General features: G+C 39.7%; 2 non-coding genes across 2 annotated transcripts; both read left to right on the forward strand.

The window, feature by feature from the left end:
- The first annotated feature begins 4,688 nt into the window (after positions 1-4,688).
- Positions 4,689-6,596, forward strand: LOC134677737 (small subunit ribosomal RNA). Its single transcript, XR_010100092.1, has one exon. It is a non-coding gene; the product is annotated as a small subunit ribosomal RNA (ribosomal RNA).
- Positions 6,597-6,983: 387 nt separating this feature from the next.
- On the forward strand, positions 6,984-7,140 carry LOC134677757 (5.8S ribosomal RNA). Its single transcript, XR_010100107.1, has one exon. It is a non-coding gene; the product is annotated as a 5.8S ribosomal RNA (ribosomal RNA).
- The last annotated feature ends 360 nt before the right edge of the window (positions 7,141-7,500 follow it).

The raw sequence follows: 7,500 nt of genomic DNA on the forward strand, positions 1-7,500 counted from the left end.
TCCTCCAGGTTTGGTTCGGTTAGGTTAAGGTTTTACAATTTTAGGTTATTACAATTTTTTTCTCATTTTTCCTTGCTTAAATATGCATACGAACCACCCCATTCACCCCCCCCCCCCCTTTCCCCTTCCTCCAGGTTTGGTTCGGTTAGGTTAGGATTGGTTCAGTTAGGTTAGGTTAAGGTTTTTTCCGTTTTTTATTATTAATTAAGCTTAAATAAGCATAAGCATTTCAAGGACATAATAATTAGGTTAGGTTAGGTTAGGTTAGGTTAGGTTAGGTTAGGTTAGGTTAGGTTAGGTTAGGTTTGGTTTGGTTAGGTTAGGTTAAAAAAAAAACAACAAAAAAAAGTTTGGTTAGGTTAGGGTAGGTTCGGTAAAAAAAAAAGTTAGGTTAGGTTTGGTTAGGTTTTTATGATTAATAAAATAAAAAAAAATAATCACAAAAACCTAACCAATTTTTTTAAGCATACCTACCCCCCCCCCCCCCCCCCCACCACCCACCACCCGTTTTTTATTAATTTCTCCCAGCTTAAATAAGCATAAGCATTTCAAGGACATAATAATTAGGTTAGGTTAGGTTAGGTTTGGTTTGGTTAGGTTAGGTTAGGTTAGGTTAAAAAAAAGTAGGTTAAGTTAGGTTAGGTTAAAAAAAAATAACAAAAAAAGTTAGGTTACGTTAGGTTAGGTTAGGTTTTTATGATTAATAAAATAAAAAAAATTAATCATAAAAACCTAACCTAATTTTTTTTAAGCATAAACCCCCCCCGCCCCCCCCCCCCTCCCCCTCACCCCTTCCTCCAGGTTTGGTTAAGGTTTTACAATTTTAGGCTATTACAATTTTTTTCCCATTTTTCCTTGCTTAAATATGCATATGAAACCCACATAACAACAAAATTAATATGTCAAAGAGCTCACCCTGCACCATGACATCATTGACAGCCAGCTTATTTTTGGATTTCATGCCCCAGGATCCCGTCCATCACAACACGAAGCTTTGTACTTTTGATGCTGGCCAGCCCCGTTGAAAACAGAATGATGTTGAGCTAGAAGCTTACAGGTCCATTCAACATATCATAAGAGTTAATATTGACCTCCCTAGCATGTCCCAATTCAACATATTCATCAATGAATTTTTTATACTGCTCTAGCAACTCACACATTTTTCATTAATTTTCTCTCTATCGAGTAAAATCTTTGTAAGGCAGCGGAAAAGGAGTTACCCAAATTTAGTTCACCTAAGGGGTGTTTAAGGGGAATGTCCACCTGAAATGTGTTATTATTCAAAGTAACAGACTCCTGAAATATTTTGTACTGTCACTAACAGCAAAATTTGTTACTAAATCAGTGTTTGAGATATTGCCAGATTGGTTTATCTTGCCACCGACAACATAGCCAAATACGGTGCTTTGCAAGACAAGCCCCTCAGGCAATTTGATCCAATCATTTAATAATAATTCAAAATAAATATCACTTGCTAATGCTAATCAAACGCAGTGAATAATGTTCAAGACGAATTCACTATGCACTTACCATGTGTTATGGTCACGCAAATCACAGAAACGATTAGTTGTACAATCATTGCTCTCATTTGTCTCAGTTTGTATTTGTTCAGGTTCAGGTATATGAAAAATTTTCACTTTGACGTTTCGAGAGTCGTATTTTCCTACCAATTATTTCCATAACCATAAGATACCAGATTAAAAATCGATGCTCATCGAGTACAATTATCATTTTACTTTCAATTTGGCGTGGCATACGGTACAAAATCAAGTTGCTCAAATGAAATAATAGCAAATTATCATCATCATCATCATATATTCATCTTATCATGCTTCATGAAATGTCACCATCGAATATCGAAATTAATACTCAAATTACCTTTCAAGTAATACATGAATCAACATTTTAAAATACTTTGTATTTTAACTTAAAATAACAAAGCTGTTTATAGTTTAGCGTAGGAAAAGCTAGGAAATAAAAACAATAATCGTTACAAATCGATGATTCGGTCACTGCCAAATCGATTAGACAAACTCACTTACCAATGCTCGATAGATGGCGGGCTGCAACGGCTGCTCTAATTTAAACAGAAAAATACACCTCCTTTTTTTTTTAAGTAGGCCAAAGATCACAGATATAATAATATCCAAAGATGATGACTTATGAATAGGCATGATGACATTTTTTTGGAAATGGTTTCATTATAGACGCTTAATAATTACAGAAAAATTTAAAAAAAAAATCATATTCATTAATTTTGAATAAAAAAACATGTGTAATTAGTTTCGTGTCTTATGGTGTGGCGTTCAAAATATTTGCACACGGCGCGCACCTCTTCCAAATAACACAAAAATCAATAAAAATAAACGTAAGTACATTTTTTTTACACTCTATTATTATACGCAGTAGCCCCCTCCCTTCCTTTTTACTCAATCATATTATTATTAAATTTCGTTTCTACCTTTCTTCGGTCAAGGCCTCTACAGACGTTGTAACAAGTCACATTCGATTTTTTCTTTTGTCATCGATGCTAAGTTTATTTAGTTAACTTAACCAGCAAAAAGCCTAAAATTACTTTTCAGATTTAATTTAGATAAATAAGCCTAAAATTACTTTTCAGATTTAATTTAGATAAATAAATGTACCTACCCACCTAACTGCCGGACGCAAATCGAATGCGATCCAAGGTGAGTTGTGTCTGTATAGCCCCCCCCCCTCGCATTGACTGACATTGATTGATTTACATAATATGTCCAGTGTTGCCAACTTGGCATAATTGATGCCAGATCTGGCATATTTTCACTTGCTTTGGCACCAAAATTTTCCATTTAGCATCTGGCATATTATTTAGCATAATTTAGTCTAAGCCAAGTTTGCACCAACTTGCAACAATATGCGCCATCGCCTTATGTGGTTCATATTTTCATATGTATTTTTTTACTTTTTTGGACGGATGGACGTCGACGGACTATATAAAGTTGGTCAAGCAGATCTTGTCAGTAGAAAAAGGCGGAAAATTTGAATAAATTTATGTGTTTTAAGTATTTAATTTCAAGTAGACATTTTAGCATTTTTTTTAGCATATTTCAAAAAACTTTGGCATAATTTTGGCATAATCTAGACATTAGTCTAGCATTTTTTCAAAATCCGAGTTGGCAACACTGAATATGTCACATCATTGACACTGACACATTCAGTTCGACGACACAATCAATCAATCAATACGATCGATCCTTTATTATTTACCTATATAAATAAATAAATAAACAAACAATTAGGTAAGTAAGTGATTCAACCGGTAAACTTTGTTCGCCATATTTTTTTTTTTTTTAACCTAACCTAACCTAACCTAACCTAACCTAACCTAACCTAACCTAACCTAACTTTTTTTTTTTTTTTTTTTTGTTTTTTTTACCTAACCTAACCTAACCTAACCTAACTTTTTTTTTCTTGTTTTTTTTTTTAACTTAACCTAACCTAATTTTTTTTTTTTATTAATCTAACCTAACCTAACCTAACCTAACCTAACCAAATTATTATGTCCTTGAAATGGTTATAGTCTCGCAGCAAATTTTCCAGTAAAATACCTAAAGTTGGTGTATGTACTTATGTTACTTATAAACTTATAATATATGTATTATAAGATTTATCATAAGAAAAATGTAAGTACCCTATACCTAGTTAGGTATCTACAACAACACGAAACAACTGCTGCTCCTCGGAGCTTTTAGGGAGCGCGGCGGTCACACGCGCACCACCCATGTATATTACACATGCTGGTGTGGACCGACCGTTGTATTATTTATTTGCACTTTGGTCCTAGTTTACGCGTTTTAATATTGAAACGTGACAGACGGGAGATATATTCTATCCTTACCCACGGGGGAGAGTACAACGCGCGCAGTATTTACTTGCAGATTGTCTGTCACCATCGCCAATTCGAGACGACGCAACGTTGCCGATTGGTTTGAATGATGACAACATATTTGCGAGAAAATAGTGTGTTCTCCTATACGTGTGGCGAGGATCGATCGGATGATAATCCGATTTAAAACAAAGAACAATTTATAACCCTTAACGGTAATACGGTTTTTGAAACTCTCTCTCGGTGTTTTCATATCGCGAAACCTTCAAATACGCAATTGTAATTGCGGTTAGTGGTTTAGCGGTGGTGGGGATACGCTTTGATGTAAGTTTCATTATACTGTATTGGTTGTGAGGGTTTTGAGGGCTCTATAATACCTGGCGAGCGATATAAATCGTAACGAACGACTATGTTAAAAAAAGAATCTAAAAATTAAAAAAAAAAAATAGTGAAATTTTTATGTCTGGTCGTGGAAGAACGTTCGATTACATATCGGCGCTATGAAACATCACACACTATGTGTGTGTGTATGTGCGCGCTTTACTCACCCGCTACCTACCTAAGGTACACGCACGCACGCGTGTGTGTCTGTACCACCAGGTAGAATAGAGTGGTAAGTAAAATATCCACCAGTCTACGATACGCCACGTCGATTTCGGTATATCCGAATGGTGGCGTGTGTCGTATACGACTCGTGTCTTACGCGTGCGGTCTCCGTCGTCTGTGTGTGTTGTGTAGTATAATATACATAGATGATATTGGCGCGCACGCGTCGGCGCTAGTGTTTTGTGTCTCTGAACAAGACTCACATGAACACGGCAGCTCCCTGGTTGATCCTGCCAGTAGTTATATGCTTGTCTCAAAGATTAAGCCATGCATGTCTCAGTGCAAGCCGTATTAAGGCGATACCGCGAATGGCTCAATATATCAGTTTTGGTTCCTTAGATCTTACTCAGTTACTTGGATAACTGTGGTAATTCTAGAGCTAATACATGCAATCAGAACTCTGACCAGTGATGGGATGAGTGCTTTTATTAGATCAAAACCAATCGGCGGAGGGCCTCGCGTCCGAAGTCGTAACATTTTGATGAATCTGGATAACTTTTGCAGATCGCACGGTCCAGTACCGGCGACGCATCTTTCAAATGTCTGCCTTATCAACTTTCGATGGTAGTTTCTGCGACTACCATGGTTGTCACGGGTAACGGGGAATCAGGGTTCGATTCCGGAGAGGGAGCCTGAGAAACGGCTACCACATCCAAGGAAGGCAGCAGGCGCGCAAATTACCCACTCCCGGCACGGGGAGGTAGTGACGAAAAATAACGATACGGGACTCTTACGAGGCCTCGTAATCGGAATGAGTACACTTTAAATATTTTAACGAGGAACAATTGGAGGGCAAGTCTGGTGCCAGCAGCCGCGGTAACTCCAGCTCCAATAGCGTATACTAAAATTGTTGCGGTTAAAAAGCTCGTAGTTGCATTTGTGCTACGCACTGTCGGTGCGATTCATCCGAATCGATACTGACACGTTTGCGGAGCATATCGTCGGTGAATCGTATGTAAAAGTACGGTTCAATATAAAAATCCTATCGCGATGCTCTTCAGTGAGTGTCGAGGTGGGCCGACAATTTTACTTTGAACAAATTAGAGTGCTCAAAGCGGGCTCAAAATGCTGCTTGAATATTTCGTGCATGGAATAATAGAATATGATCTCGGTTCTATTTTGTTGGTTTTCAGAACTCCGAGGTAATGATTAATAGGGATAACTGGGGGCATTCGTATTGCGACGTTAGAGGTGAAATTCTTGGATCGTCGCAAGACGAACATCAGCGAAAGCATTTGCCAAAGGTGTTTTCATCAATCAAGAACGAAAGTTAGAGGTTCGAAGGCGATTAGATACCGCCCTAGTTCTAACCGTAAATATGTCATCTAGCGATCCGCCGACGTTACTACAATGGCTCGGCGGGCAGCTTCCGGGAAACCAAAGATTTTGGACTCCGGGGGGAGTATGGTTGCAAAGCTGAAACTTAAAGGAATTGACGGAAGGGCACCACCAGGAGTGGAGCCTGCGGCTTAATTTGACTCAACACGGGAAATCTCACCAGGCCCGGACACCGGAAGGATTGACAGATTAACAGCTCTTTCTTGATTCGGTGGGTGGTGGTGCATGGCCGTTCTTAGTTGGTGGAGCGATTTGTCTGGTTAATTCCGGTAACGAACGAGACTCTAGCCTGCTAAATAGGCGTCGTCATTTAGGTGCGCGCGGCCGTTCGCGGTCGCGCAACTCACTGGCGACGTATTAAAATTCTTCTTAGAGGGACCGGCGGTTTCGAGCCGCACGAGATTGAGCAATAACAGGTCTGTGATGCCCTTAGATGTCCTGGGCCGCACGCGCGCTACACTGAAGGAATCAGCATGTTCTCCTTGGCCTAGAGGCCCGGGCAACCCGTTGAAACTCCTTCGTGCTGGGGATTGGGGTTTGCAATTATCCCCCATAAACGAGGAATTCCTAGTAAGCGCGAGTCATAAGCTCGCGTTGATTAAGTCCCTGCCCTTTGTACACACCGCCCGTCGCTACTACCGATTGAATGATTTAGTGAGGTCTTCGGACCGACACGCGGTGGCTTCACGGCCGTCGGCGTTGCTGGGAAGTTGACCAAACTTGATCATTTAGAGGAAGTAAAAGTCGTAACAAGGTTTCCGTAGGGGAACCTGCGGAAGGATCATTAACGTGTATATATGTTGGTATGGTCTACATACAAACGTGTATAACAAGAATAATCCGTTACCAAAAACATACCTATATATATAATATGTATATGTCAGTTGTCGTCACACAGGAGAGGTCTAGTACGATCTCGCGTCGCGTATTTAAGCAGTTTGAGACTGACGTCTATTTGGAGAATCGCTTCGACCGGCACAAATCCGCGCCGTTACAGCTTATCGCTCCATATTATATAGATGTTTGTGTTTGAACTCGCGCGAACGTCAACTGTGTTGTACGTAGACTGATATGTATATTTTATATATGATAACATGCGGTATTAATTTTTCGTAATGATATTTTTTTTTTTTGACGTTTCGAACATTGTTACCAGTGTGTAATAATAAACTATTACCCTGGACGGTGGATCACTTGGCTCGCGGGTCGATGAAGAACGCAGTTAACTGCGCGTCATAGTGTGAACTGCAGGACACATTTGAACATCGACATTTCGAACGCACATTGCGGTCCGTGGAGACACATCCAGGACCACTCCTGTCTGAGGGCCGGCTGCATAAATAAACATATTTTTGCCACATTGCGTGACAGTAAAATGTTACGCTATTGGGGGTTCGTTTGAAAATTCGACGACTTCGATTGTTGTAGTTTTCGGGCGTCCCTTTAAACATTATGTTATATAGCGACGTTCGTGTGATTTGACGTCATGTCACTTCTACCGTGCGCGCGTACACACTGTGTGATATTAATTATGATATTATATAATAAGGTGTGAACGCGTGTATAACATGTGTTAGATTTGATAGACTCTTATCATTGTACACGTATCGTTCCAGTAGGCGGACTCGACGTCCGAAGAGTGCATCGACGCCGTCCACGCGCGCTCCTTTCGGGGAGTTGCGTGTTGTCGT

Source organism: Cydia fagiglandana, chromosome 26 (assembly GCF_963556715.1).
Source record: "Cydia fagiglandana chromosome 26, ilCydFagi1.1, whole genome shotgun sequence".
Classification (NCBI taxonomy): domain Eukaryota; kingdom Metazoa; phylum Arthropoda; class Insecta; order Lepidoptera; family Tortricidae; genus Cydia; species Cydia fagiglandana.